The sequence below is a fragment of the Camelus dromedarius genome, chromosome 2 (genome assembly GCF_036321535.1).
Source record: "Camelus dromedarius isolate mCamDro1 chromosome 2, mCamDro1.pat, whole genome shotgun sequence".
Classification (NCBI taxonomy): domain Eukaryota; kingdom Metazoa; phylum Chordata; class Mammalia; order Artiodactyla; family Camelidae; genus Camelus; species Camelus dromedarius.
In genome coordinates this window covers 122,086,577-122,101,172 of record NC_087437.1, presented here as the reverse complement: position 1 = coordinate 122,101,172, position 14,596 = coordinate 122,086,577, and positions in this window count along the sequence as shown.

Here is a 14,596-nt window from a genome sequence, read left to right as displayed (position 1 = left end):
CTAACTGACTTACTTCCCGGGCTTGTGGGGACTTCTGCTTGCTCGCAGTTCCCGTGCTGGCTGAGTTTCAGACGTCTGGAGGAGGACGTGCGGCCCACCAGGGCTTTCTCCGAGGCACTGCGTGGTCGTTTCTAACCTCCGTGGGGAATCCATCCCTGTCCCCACACTAGCCAGGTTCTACAAGTCGTTTCAAATCCGTCGCTCTGTCTAACTTCCAAGTTTTCATGTAACTCTCTCTTCACAGTTTGGTCAAATACGTTTTTACGAAAGATGTTTCATTTTTTACTGTGGGAAAACAGTCAGCAGATAACTGCACGTACCTTTGTTTTGTGCAAATACAGAGAGACAGACAGACAGAGACACAGAGAGGAGGGGAGGCCCAGGTTCTGAGGACGGGTGTGGGGACCCCAGACCGGGGCCCGGGGTGGGGGTGGGCTCAGAATGTGGACTCCTGGCCCCAGGGAAGGTTCTAGATCTTTCAAGAGCCGAAGCTCAGTATCAGCTGAAATGTTTTATGGTTTAAAACATGCAAAAATCTACAACCATGACAAAGAAGTTCTGGGAACCCTTCAGGAATCGCCCCCTCAATGACTTTTAGGGTTTCTTCCCTGCGTTTTGACACTTCTGTGAGCTAACGGCGGGGGTGGTCTCACCGCTGGTTCCACGTAAGTCAGGCTGTGGGTGCTGCTTCGGGGTTCGGTGCAGTGGCCCCAGCTTCCAATTCAAAGGGGCTCTGCCTGGGGCAAGGCTGTCACTGCTCACCTGGCCTCTCCAAGCCTGAGCTCTTTGACTTGCAAAGACAGCAACTCTAATGTTCTTGCAGGTTTTGGGGAAGAAATCAGAATATGTGTGTGAAACCAGGAACCGTGAGACTCTGGCAGCAAGGGCCAGCCGGCTGCAGGGCTCCTGCCCCGGGGAGGTGACTGACACCTCGTCTGTGAAATGGGAAGAGACGGGGATGGATGTGCCCGGACCTCTGGCCGGCTGGCCCCCACCCCACCCCGTGGAGATCCTTGCCGTGTGACAGTTTGCAAACCCTGCTGGACGTCTGTGCCCAGGGAGAAGCGGGGCACAGGGACACCCACCCTTCCGGGCTGCGGCATAGGGGCAAGGTCGTCCCGAGAGGTGGGGTGGCCTCGGGCACAGCGTCCACATCCCCACACCCAGAGTCCAGGCAGCACATCCACGCCTGCAGTGCTGTGGGGCCCGGCAGATGGCACAGCTGCCCCCAGGGCCAGTGGCCGCAGTGGGGGTGTGAGTGGGGTGCGGGGCTCTGCGGCCCCTCTGCTCGTGGGAGGGAGAATGGACCTTTTCCTCTTCCCATGACCACTCCTGGGGACCGGGGCGCCACTCTTCTGAGGTCCCAGAGCGGCCTCTGGGGAGCTGGCCTTCCCCATAGCACCGCCGGCCCCAGGAGGGGGAGTGCCGGGGGGCGCACAACGCCCAGGTGCTGGGGGCCAGGGTGGGGGCCGCACGGAGATGCTCAGCCCCGGAGGCTGGGAGATGAGAGGTGAGAGGTGGGCGGAGGTCCACAGGGACAGGCAGGGGGGGGTGCGGGATCTTGACAGGGGCAGGGGCCAGGTAGCAGGGCTACTGCAGGTTTGACCCGACCCCCAGGTGACACGGGCCAGGCAGGTAAGGAGGAGTCAGGGCCCTGGAGGTGGGGCGAGGAGATGTGCTGGGGGTCCAGGAAGCCCGGGAGCCAGGGCTGCCCCAGGCCCTGCAGGAAGGGGCTGGTGATGGGGAGAGGCCCCCGCCTGTCTCTGTACCCCCTGCCCGTGCTGGGCGCCTGTTTCAGGGAAGCGCACGTCACCTGCCCCAGGTGCTCACGGACGGCCTGCAGGGTGTCTGTGCCCCGTGGTAGCAGGAGGCCCGCAGGCCACTCCCCAGAGCTCAGGAGCCTGGGGCCCTGGCAGGAGCCCCCACACGTCCTGCACCTCCTGACCCCTGTGGCACCAGGTGTCCCCAGACGCAGTGCAGGGAAAGGAGCACTTCTCCAGACGGACCCTGTGCCGCTGCCTGGGGGCTGAAAAACCCAGAGGTGCGTGGAAGTTAGAAGGAAAGAATATTTCAGGGGAAGCTGCCCTCGTCCACTGGGAGCAGCCAGGAGAGGCCTGCTGGGGGGCGGGGCACAGTCAGCCCTCCCTCCCCCGTCTCCCCTCCCCCGCTTCCCCCTCCGCAGAGCAACAGCGCCCCCTCCACCCCGCAGACCTCCTCGCCACAGCCTGCCGGCAGGGCCTTCCTGCTTTAAAAAACTCCTTTTCTCCTCCCCCTCCCTGCTCCGCCCCCCCTTCCAGCAACAAGTGTGGGGCCCTGGGCGGGGGCGGGGGTGAGGGTGCTCCTGCAGCTCCTCCGGCCACAGTCAGGGCCACGGCTGTGCACGGAGGCCCAGGCGCGTTCCCCCCACCTGCTCCTCGGCCTGGGTCACCCCCTGCAGTTTGGGCTTTTGGGGGGGACTGACAGTCCCCCCCAGCCAGGGGTCAGGGTCCCAAAGACAATCCAGGAAAGACAGAGGGGTAACGACTGAGGCCTTTATTGGGGGGGTGAGGGTAGTCGCAGGGGCGAGGAGGTGAGAGCAGACCCCCTTCCCGCTTGGGTCTCCAGGCCAGGGTACTTGAAGGTGAAGCCCCTGCTGGGTGACGTCCCCTAGCCTGGGCACGTGGAGGGCCCAGACGTGCCCTGCAGGCTGCAAGCTGGGCAGCTGCCCAGCCTCCCCACCTCTGCTTCCCGGGTAGAACCAGTCCCCCTGTAGAGGTGAGGGTGGGTGTTCCTCCCGCAGGCAGAGTGCCCCTCGTCCCCTCCTCTCCACCGGCAGAGGGACCCCATGCTGCCCACCACCCAGGCACCCCGTCCACAGCACAGCCAACCAGCAGACCTGGCTTTGACCCAGGGGCCTGGAGCTGTGGTTGGAGCTGGTCCTCCCTGGACCCACCTGACCGGTTCACCTGCCCACTGAGCAGGCCCAGGGCCAGGGTGTGGCCCCCTTTGCTGGAGAGGCCATGCTATGGTGAGGACCCTGGGTTTGAAGTGGCCGCATAGATGGAATCAGAGAGGGTGGCCCTCAGTCTCCGTCCTGGAGTGAGTGTCCCCAGGCCCGTGGTCGGCAGACCGCTTGAATGGTGCTGCCCTTGGGGGCAAAGTCCGCCTTGCAGAGTGCTGATTCTGTGGTTGGAAACGGCACTTCCTGGGAAAAACTGTCCACGTATAACTGCAAACATGATTTTTCAGGGCACAAAGCACTTTTCCCTATGTTTCCCAGTCCCACACTTCCTCAGAATCGGGGTCAGGTGGGCAGAGCTTGTCCCCATCGTCCAGATGGGGAAACAACGGGTCATCGTGAGGTAGTCACGCTGCCAATGAGTGACCGGTGGAGACAGACCCAGGCCGCTGGCCGCTGGCTGCTGGCCGCTGGCCATCACCTCCCAGCCCCACCCAGGGCAGCTCGGACCCACCAGGGTGAGTCGTCCCCCGTGGGCTCTGAAAACTCCACCTGATGGAACTTTCTAGACAAGAGGGGCCCAGCGGACGGGGGACATGGGGTGTGTCAGAGGGCGTGCCCCTGCAGTGATGGTGGCAGTGCTTCCAGAAGGGCCCGCTCCTTCCCAGGGCGTGGGTGATGGAAAGCCGCCTTCATTCACAAACACCGGAGATACAAACCCTCTTAGCGTTTGTTGAACAAAACCCTTTTTGATTTCTTCTGAACGCCTCAGCCATCAGGGGAACTTCCCTCCCAACTTAGGACATGATTCACTGAGGACAGTGTTTTCCACAGTTACACATGTGGTTTCCATGGCAGTGTGGCCATGCGGACGTCGGAGCGGGTGGGGATGCCAGACTGCCCAGGCCCCGGGCAGTGGGCTCTGTCCTGGGCTCCTGTCCCTGCCCTCAGTGTGGACCAGCCTCTCCCTCCTGTCCTGGTCCCCGTGAGAGCCCCTCTCCTGACCAGTGTGGCTGAGGGGTCCAGTGGTCTGGCCCCGGGCACTTAGCATCGGGCGGCCCTGTCTGCCAGCCTCTGTTTGCTGACTGAGATGAGTCAGCCGGATGGGAAGCAGCTGGTGGTCGGATGCAGTGCGGGGGTGGGGGGGCGCCTCCCCTAGGTGCTGAGAGGTGGTCATGGCCATGCTGGCTGCCCAGGGGCACAGCGCTGGGCATGTGGGACATCTGAGTCACCCTGTCCTGCAGGTGGGGCCCCTCAGGTGGTGACCCAGGTCCTGAGTGACAAACACCTTGGCACCAGTCGGCCACAAGAAGGCAAAAAACTACAGAAGAAGAGGCCAGGTGGGAAAGGCAGTCCCCACGGAAGTGCACACGTGCCGGCCGCCCTCAGATGGAGGCCCTCCGCCCTCAGACTGGCAACACTGCAAAGTCCCCGCTAAATGCTGCCGGCGGGGGCGGGCGGGGCACGCGGCAGGGAGTGTGGATTAGAGCAAGTTCATGGCCAGAAGTGCATCCTGCAGACTGATCTGCAAAAACTACACCAAAATGCATGGTATTTTAATTGAAAAAATGTGGTAACACCCCAGCGACTCAACAATAGGGGTTGTTCAGTAAGTTACAGGGCCACACAGCTGTCTGAGGTCCACCAGGCTGCCGTGAGCCCAGCTGGATGTGCAGGCCTGGCGAGGGGGCCCCGGGCCCGGCAGCCGAGTCCTTCTGTGCAGACCGCCCAGGGCTCCTGGCTGGTGCGTCACTGGAGGGACTGGGCCGGGGTGGGGGCTCAGCCTCACGTGTGTGTGGCCCTCTTCGTGCTGCCCTGTTAGCTGGTCCCGCATGCCTGTGTTACTTCCCGTGAAACTGTGCTGAGACGCTGTCCCCGGGCCGCCCCCTCCCCAGGGACAGCAGGAGACCCCTCCCGGCAGTCTGTCTGGGCTGCCTCCTGGACACACGCACACTGGCCTGACTTGCTCTGTCCTGTTACTGGAGAACCGGGACTCTTACTCTGTTTGGATTTGGACATAGAGGCTGCGGTTGCAAACTCCAGAGTGTGAAAGAAACTGAAAAAGGAAGGAGGGAGGGAGGAGAGAGGGGGAGGGGAGAGGAGGGAGGGGGGAGGGGAGAGGGGGAGGGGAGTCTTCTGGCCTAGGCTGCCTGTGAGGCCCTGCGTGAGCTGACCCCGGTGTCTGGGCGGCTGCTGCCCCTCTGATAACCATTGACCCTGAGGCTTGAGGGTCGGCGCCCCCGCCCCCACCTCCCTACATACATTGCGTTTGTGACCGTGTGGGGGCCAGGCTGGCGTCTGGGGGCGGCTCCCCACACCCCCTCAGAGGCTGGTCAGACTTTCTGATTCACAAAATCCCCGGGGTCCTGGGCTGGGGACGCATCTTGTCCTTAGGGAGGGAGCCCCCCCACGCCCCCCACCCCCCACCACCGCCTTTGTAAAGAGAAGGTGCCTCTGTTCTCCGAGTGGGCGGGGAGGGGCAGGGCCGGCACCAGGGCCCCGAGCACAGGTCGGGTTGGGGTGCCCCGGGCTGGGCTGTGGGTCTGTGGGGGTTAATCTCTCCCTGCCACCTCACGCTGGCCTCTGGTTCTATGGAAAAAGCAAAACATCTGGCAGTAAAATGTCTTTAATGGCTGTCCGGGGCTGGGAGAAGCTTGGCTGCCCTCCTCAGAGACAGTGCAGATTTACAGGAAACTGGGAGCTGTGGGAGGCCCAGCTGGGACCCTGGGGGAAGGGGCTTCCCAGGCAGTGGTGGCCCTCTGCCCACCACTGGGGCCCCAGAGCCCACCCAGCAGGGCCCCCAGGGGCCCCGCCCGCCCACGGAGGTGGCCAGAGCATTCCTGCAAACAAGAGTCATTTCCTGCCCGTGGACCCTTGGGGCCGGGGGGTCCCCAGGCGGGGCGCAGTGGGCGCTGGCCGTGGGTCCAGGCCCCTCAGGTGGTGTGGCGAGGCTCCAGAGGGCTGTGAGGGTCGTGTGGGACCCCCGGTCTGGAGGCCGCACCCCCTGCCTGCTCACCCTCACAGGTCCCTGCAGCCACCTCTCTTACCCCAGAGGAGGTGACGTGGGCTGGGACCTGCCCCACAGGGCTGCCCGCTAAGCTGGCGGGCTCTGGGCAGTACCTGCAGGGTACTCCATCTCCCCCAGCTTCCACAAGGGGCACTGGGGGCCGATGGGAGCACTAGGGTCGGGCCGAGGCCCCCGAGATGACGTGCGTCAGCCCCACGGTGGTGGACACATGACAGGCTCGGCCACAGGCCTGTCCACGCCAGCCACTCAGGGGCTTAACAAAGCCCGTTGGCAGGGAAGAGGGAGAGGGTGGGCCGGGGCCCCTCACTGACCAGCAGCCCCCGACCTGCTGCGGACAGCCCTCCAGGCTGCTGGACTCCAAGAGAAGAGGAAGTGCTTCTCCTCGCTGGCCAGGCTCCGAGTGACCTCAGTCCCAGGTCGCCCAGCGCCTTCCTTCCCTGACAGTCTCCAGAACCATGGCATCTGCAGGGGACCACTCAGACCCTCTGTCCCTCAACCTGACCATGCCATGGCTCTGGAAGGCTCCTGACATCCTGCCCAGTGTACCCTGAGACCCAGTGCCCAGGAAAGCAGGGATGGTCGGACTGGGTCAGGTCCTGCCCTGTCCCCTCCTGGCCGTGTGACCTCAGTCCAAGCACATCAGCTCCGGAAGCTCTGTGTGTCAGACTGTCCAGAGGAACCCAGACACGTGCGCGGGGGTGGGAGCTGGAGGAGAGACAGTGGCAGTGGTGTCCCTGGCGAGGCCAAGTGGACCCGCCCTCCTGAGCCTGGAAGCCACGTTCTTTCTGTTTTCCCCACTTTCGTGTCACAACTGTGGACGAGGTGCCAGGGAGGGGCAGATGTGCGCTGGGGTGAACCTCTGGGGTTCTCGGGAGCTCGCCGGGGGCCTGCTTGGCCTCCAGCCGTCCAGTCAAGCCCCGGAGAGAGTGTGTGTGAGGACAGAACGCTGCTGCTCCAGGGAAGAGGGTCTCCGGGTACCGGCAGTTTGACATTATTCTGAAGAAGCACTTCTCTCTGCCCCGTGGGCCCTGCGTGAGGCAGGGAGGCACCTGGTTGTTTGTCCCTCCTGGGCCGCAGGAGGGCGTGGGTCTGGGGTCCCCCCGGGGGGGAGACCAAGAGGGAGGCCCCTCCCAAAGGTGAGGGGAGATGCAGGGAGGCCGAGACCCGGGGCTTCAGGACCAGGACCGAGGGGTGTCCGTGGACCTGGGGCTCGTACCCGTGGAAACAAGCACCCAGGTCGGAAGCTGTTTCAGAGCAGAGGAGGCTTCTGTCTGTGGTCCCTTCACTCCCTCCAGGCCCAGGACCCCTCCCAGGAGGCCGTGGACAGGAAGTCCCTCCTCCGGTCGGGCCGGGTGCCCTGTCTGGGGTTCTAGCCTGGGGTCAGGCCAGCCCTGCGCTGAGAGGGGGTGACATGGGCTCAGGAAGCAGCACTTGGACGGGGGTCTCCAAGTGAGCATGGCAGGCGGGTTCCAGGACCCCAGCCCCAGGACTCAGCCCCCATCCCTGGGGACCCACAGCCCCCTGGAGCCGTCCAGCCCAGTGTGGAGACTGAGGCCGAGCTTCTGGGGGACACAGAAGGGCAGCTGGACAGAGGGTGGGCAGTGGGTGGGAGGGGTCAAGCTTGCAGGACGCCCCTGGTTCTGCTCCACCCAGAGAGGGTCAGCCCAGCTTGGGCCTCAGCCTGCGGCTCACCCCCCCACACACACACACACCCGCCTGACATCTCTGAGCTGGAAGTGACTGGCGAGACAGTACTGGTGGTCTGGTTGGGATGGGGAGAGTGTGGAGGGCCTGGGGCGCCCTCTGCTGCTCGTCAGGGCCCTCGTGCAGGACGGTCCGGCCCGGGGGAGGGACAGCCCTGGAACAGAGAGGGATTCCTGGGTCCAACCACGCCCCGGACATACGGAGGCAGGTCCAGGGTTCCACTGGGGACAGGAGACTTGTGTGACCCCCGATTGCCCCCACGCACCGAACCTGCCAGAGATGCAGCATGGTTGGGCCAGCGTTGCCCTGAAGGTGCACCCAGGCCTCAGGCAGTGGGGCCTTCTGACACACCCCACCAGCGGCGGTGGTAATGTGGCCCAGGCCAGCGGTCAGCAGGTTCAGCCCGGGGACACAGAGGACGTGTGGGTCAGCCCCTAGCCCTGGTCAGTCGGCCAGGCCCTGCTCCCTGCCTCCAGCCCCTGTGCCAGGAGTTCCCAGCCTGGGCCTGGGCCTGGGCCTGAGCGGCACTGGCCGTGCCAGTCACCCCTGGTCACCTCTCATCATGATCCTGGACTGCAGGGACACCGCAGTCTCATCCAGTGCCCGAGCCCCAAGGCGGGAGGCACCCAGAACATTGGGTGGGACCCCGCCAGCCCAGGACCAGAGTCACAGCCCAGGGGGAGGGTGGGAGCTTCTGTCGTGGCCACAGGGGGGCCCTTCCTTCACACCGCTTCTCCAGGAGCTTGGCAAGGCCTCCAGGTCAAGGCAGGGCTGGGGGTGGGGGTGGGGGCGGTACCTGCTTGTCTTCTCCTGCCTGGGGTCCAAGCCCTGCAGGGGGCAGGTCAGCAGGTGGAGGCCAGACCTGCCCCTCCGGGCAGTGACCACGGGCTTTCAAGACTGGAACCTGCTCAGACTTCGTGGTGTTTGCCTGGGAGCCACTCCTGGCGGCTTCATCCTGTCATTTCCTCCCGCAGGAGATGTGGGCCCAGCCCCACAGGACTCCCCACCTTTGCAGGTCCGGAGGGAGCAGGGCCTCCGAGGAACCAGCAAGACCACAGCCACTCGCCTGCTCAGGGCAGCTGTGGCCCCGGCCGCCCCTGCCAGGAGCCCGGCGAGCCCCGCAGCAGGCCGGGGGAGGTCCGCCCTGGTCTCTGCCCACCTGTGGTCCAGGCTACGGTGTCTGGACGCCCTTCCCATTCCCTCCAAGGAGGGTGGGGACTTCCCTGTTGCGTATTTCTTGGTCTTGTGGCCCCATCACCTGCCATCCACGCGCGTGCATCTGGGTGGAGGCTGTCAGTCCAGGCCTGGGAGCCCAGGTCGTGGGGCTTGTGCCCGTGTTTCTGCCAGAGGAGGCTTGTCCGCAGAGAAAAGTGAGGGGAGCACGGGAGACGCCTTCTGTGACATCATCACTCACACACGGACCTCGCCTTTCCTCCCACGTTGCTGCTCGGGGCTGGAGAACAGAAGTTCCTCAAAGCCCGCTTGTGACAAGTTTGAATTATGCTAATGAAACTGCCCAGAGGCAGCAGGGAGGGCCCGCCAGGCTGCACCCTGGCCCCGTCACCCCAGGAGGCCGGGCCTCCCCACCACCGCACTAGGTAGAGCTACAGGATACAAACGCCCCTGTGTAGGGAGCTAGAGAAAGGACGGTAAGACCATCCTCTAAGTCAGCAGCACCGTGTACCAAGTACCCAGAGATTCAGCACCAGTGGAGGATCAGATAAAGGAAATTTTAAGTGTGACTAAGAGAGATTACAGAAGACCTAAAAGAGATAAACTCACTGTGCACAGGAAGACTCAGCCCCACAGCTGTCTGAAGAGTCAAGGCAAAGCTAACCATCCTGCCTCGTAATGCACGCGGACCTCACCAGGACGAAGGGCACCGAAGCCAGGGGCTCCGGCCTCCAGGGCCCGGGATGGCGGGCCGTCCGTGGTTGCTAACGAGATTGCGTCCGGAAGCACATGCGCGTGTCCGTGAAAACCAGGGTGTCCGCACGGGAGGCCCCACCGCACAGCCGGCGCGGGGCCAGGGCCAGGACGCAGGCACACGTGCTGTCGGAAAGCTGTGGGGGAGGAAATACCGACAACACAGACCCGAACTCCGGGTGAGAGAGGAATTTCTCCAGCAAGACACAGAGTTCACAAGCCGTCAAGGAGAGATCGATAAATTTGACTCGTTGACGTTAAACATCAAAAGACACTGAAAATTTCCAGAGCAAACCACAAACTGGGGATGTGATCACAGCACACTCACCCACAAATGGTCGGCCTCCAAGCAGCTGAAGACCACCCCCCCCCACCCCGGCCAGTAATGAGAGCGGCAGACGGGCCGGCGGGAAGCCAGCAGGAGTCGGGAGCGGGCGTCCTGGGGAGGAGGCCCAGCCATTCAGGAATCGGGGGACTGCAAGCTAAAACCACAGTAGGAATTTGTACCCACAGGGGAAGGACACGTAGGAACCGCCTAATCCCAGAGAGCCCTTACCCTCCTCTGATGGGGGCAGAGGTTTTGGGAAGAGACTTGCCAGGATCCAGTCAACTGCACCGGCACACACCCGGGAGTCTCCCAGCCGAGACGCAGCGCCCGACGGCAGGTGCTCCCTGCGGCAGGTGCGCCCCGCAGGGCCTCCCCTGGGCAGCCAGGCAGGGCCGCGTGGCCTCCGCCGTGACCGTCTTCGTTAGCTGTGGGGAGGCTGTCCAAATACCAGTGTTTCCTACGAAATACAAACCTTGTGCGTGGAGACCCCGGGACGTTTCTATCAGTGAACTTCGTAACAGCAAAAACCGAGCAGAATTGGACACAACCCCGATTCCTAGCTGCAGAGCAGGCGAGTGACCGGAACACCGTCTGGTGATGAAAACACCTGGGCCACAGTGTCAGCCGCCGCACACACAGTCACTGGAAAATGCTAGAAAATGCATTCAGAAGGACTCCACTTACCTGCGTTTAAAACGTGCAAAATTCCGCAGTACGTGTGTGTGTGGTGGGGAGGGTAAAACGCAACAGAGTGTGCGACAACAGGATGGACGCAAAGCCCGGGTGCGGTTTCCAGGGCAGAGCAGGTGAGCGGGGGGTGGGGTGCCCGCGGCCTCCGGAGGACCGTGAGGGGAGCAGATAGATGTTCACTGAGCTTTTGTGCTAACCCATCTGTTGATCACTTTTAATTCTCTTCCTTTCTTCCTGTGATCTGAGGGGTCGCCATCTCCAGCACAGCGGCAGTCCCTCCGCTCTCCCTGGGGACCTTAGTGTCGAGGGTCACATGGTCACAGGAGCTACAGGCTCACGAACACAGTGTTATAGGCATTGTTTTCTGCAAGCACTTTTCAAGTCCGTCGGGGAAAAGGAGAGTAAATGTGCAGCGATGCTGTCTGGACAACTACCTAAGCAGTTAGCTCACGGGTGCTCTTGGGCTGTGTGTGTGTGGACCTGAGTTACTGTGTGGGGTCAGGCGCCTTTAGCTCAGAGACATCCCTTTAGCATCGCTTGTGCAGCAGGTCTGCCAGCAACAGACTTTCTCAGTTTTTGTTTACCTGCAAGTATCCTTTTCACCTTCATTTCTGAATGATAGTTTTTCTGGGTATGATTCTTGGTTGACAGGTTTTACTCTCTGTACGTTGAACATGTCATTTGTCTGCCTCTGTTTCTGATGGGAAGTCAACTGTCAGTACTGCTGGGGGTCCCTTGCAAGTGACAGTCATTTTTCTCCTACTGTTTTCTAAATTCTCTCTCTCTCCCGGGGCTCCCGCCCCATCCCGGCCTCTGCAGAACATGGCTGCTGCGCCCAGACAGCCTCCTCGTTTCTGAAGTCTACCTACATTGTCATTACGGCACTCTAGCCCCCGTCTGGGGACAGACGGGCCCTGTCCCCCAGGGTGGCACCGAGGACAGACCACTGCCTGAAGGATCAGGCTCCTGACCCTCCACGCAGCCCCGCCCTCCACTGCCTCAGGTTAGTTTTACAATGAAAGTATTTCCTTGTTTAAAAATACTGAAGTCCGAACTGTCAGGCCTCGACGGCTTGACCACGATGTGTCTGCGTGTGGGTCTGTCTGTGTTTATCCTGTTTGGATCTGTGAGGCTTCTTGGACACGCAGAGCAGTGTTTTCCATCAAACTTGTTAAGTTTCCAGCCATTTTCCTTGACTGTTTCTCCCACTTCTCCCCCGTCCTTCTGGTGCTCCCGTCACGCACAGGGCGGTGCGTGGACCTGTGCCCACGTCTCCCTGAGTCTCTGTCCACCCGCCTCCGTTCTTTCAGTTCTTCGAGGTAAATGATCTCATCTGATCAGGCCTCAGGCGCACTGCTCTTCCCTCTGTCGGCGCAGACCTGCGGGGCACCCTCCGGTCAGCCTTTCAGTTCAGTTATGACGCCTTTCAGCCCCAGATTCTCCACCCGGAGGTTCTTGGTCTCTGAGGCCTCACTGATGCGGCGCAGTGTTGGCTTCAGGTGTGCCGTGTGGTGGTCTGATATTTGTGTGTATTGCAGTGATCACCACACCGAGCCTAACATCCTTGGTTCTTTTATTGATGTTTAATTAGTTAATTAATTTTTATTTTGGGGGTAATTCGGTTCATTTGTTTATTTTTAATGGAGGCGCTCAGCGCGTGCTGAACCGCTGGGCTCCACCCTCCCCCGTTTGGCTCTTTCTGATCACGTCTCTCTTCATATTCACTGTTCGAAGCTTCAACACGGTTTCCTTCAGCTCTTTGAACGTATGCATATAATACCCTGCTTTTCAACCGCTTTGTAACAACTGCCGTCAAACTTCGCCAAGTTCACACCGGGGCTCCGGCAGGGGGTTTCTGCTGCCTGCCCTCCTGTCCCCCGTGGGCCACATTTTTCTGTTTCTGTGCACGTATCATAATTTTTTGTTGAAAACTGGACATTTGGTCATGGACACTGACTCCACCCCCTGCCCAGCGCCTTGTCTGTTCAGTGACGTGGTCGGACTGAGTCAGTGAAGCCTGTCCCTCTGCGGCACTGTCTGCGCCCCCCGCTGTCCTCTTTAAGCCTGGCTTCGAGCCCTCGAGCCAGCAGCCAGCAGAGCTCCGCCTTTGGTTGCTGGGTCCGTGTGGCTGGGAGGCTGCTGTCACACTTGGGGCCCTGTTCACAGTTGGCCTGTGTTCAGCCAGGGACTCGTCGCTCAGAAGCCCCCTCTCTGCTCGCCCCTGGAAGCGCACAGCCCCAAGCTCGCGCACAGCCCGACGGCCACCAGGAGTGGCAATGACTCACCAAGGCCTCCTGCCTGGCTTGGCCCCGTGTCCAGCTGCTGTCCCCAGCTGGGTGCGCTTCGGTTTTGGCTGTGCCCCCCAGGCCCTTCCCAGTCTGACCAAATAAAGTCCAGAATAGCAGACCCTCTGGGCTTTGGAATGGAAGCTGGGGGAGGGCCTCACTTCATCAGCTGCTCCGGCAGGATTCTCCCTGTACAGTGGGACCTATGGGGTAGGGGGACGGGCAGCCCCTGCCCCGGAGGCCATGCTGGCTCCTCCGCCCCAGGACCCGGGAGACGGGCATTGCCACAGATCTGCCGAGCTCCCCGGAAGGCTTCTACACGACCCAGAGCGGGGCGGGTGCACCCCCTCCTCCCCAAACGCCGCGGCTGCGGTCTTGCTAAGCCCCTGTAGGTTTTGTGGAATAAATGCATCTTAAGTGAAAGGCCGCCCCTGCTCATCCTGACAGGCCCCGGGTGCTTCTTCGAGGGCAGGCTTCCTCTGAGCTCCTCCCACTGCAATTCCGGGAGCCCCCCTCCCAGTTCACATATTTTTAAAAGGAAAGAAGGCAAAGCCCGGGGTGTCTCTGCATGAGGGCGAAGTTCAGCCTCTCTCCTTTGTGCTCATCTCTGTTTTCTGATTTTTAAAATAAACACACGTTTAGACAATAGAAAAGAAACAATGAAATCTCACTTACAAACATGAGAACACGTGGTGCTTAACAGCCAGGCCTGCCCGTGGTCCCCTGCGAGCAACTTGCCGGCAGAGGACCCTAACCCGACGCCGGCCCCACTCCAGTCCCGCCTCCCCGTGCAGTTTTGTCCTTAGGCTCCTGTGCTTCCCTGGGGTCTTTGTGTCGGAAGCAGGTGTCTCGCTGTGCTCCGCCTTCCCGGTGGACCCCAGGCGGGGCTGACCTCTTTACAGCTCCAGGCCGCGGCTGTAAGCGTTTTTTCAGCTGCGTTGCTGGTGCCTTCACCGAGGCCCCGGCAGCCCCTCCTCCCCGGCGGGCAGGGCTCTCAGGCTGGAGCATCAGTTGCTCTGACCGCGACCCAGGTGTTCTCCCAGCAGACTCCCCTGCTTTCCCACCAGAAAGCAAAGGCAGCTCCGGGTTCTCAGTTAACGGGCTGCTTGGAAACAGGACTTGGCCCCGGCTGGCCCGGAGAGGGCTGCAGGGCAGAAGACCTGCTCAGGCGGACTCTGAAGCCCGTCCTGCCGCCCGGCCCTGCCCTGCCTCCAGGCCGCCCTCTCCCCGGGTTATCTGTTCTGTGACGCTTTCCCTCCGGGTCCTCACTGCGTGTTTACTGAAGGTCAGATGCACACCCAGGAGACCAAGGGCAGGGGCCTCCCTCCTGCCGTCGGCTCCCGCCCCACTGTGAGCTTGTGCAGCTGAGACGGGGTGGCTGGGTTTTTGCCAAACTTTCAGACAGTCAGGCCCAATTTCACATCTGGCTGGACCTCCTCCCGAGGGGTCCTTAGGGTGTAAATAGGAACTAATGGAGCCGGGAAAGCTGGTGAGAAAGGAACACAGACGGGCCTGGGACTGCAGGACTGGTTGAATCCTTGTCTCAGCTCTGTGAACTGACTAGAAACGCACTGAGCCGGACGGCATGGCTGGGGCGCCCGGCACCCAAACGGGGAACCAGAGCCAGGCTGCACCCCGGCGGGCCCTGCGGGTCTCTGCCATCCTCTGTGCTCGGAGCTGGCTCTGCCCTGCGGCCA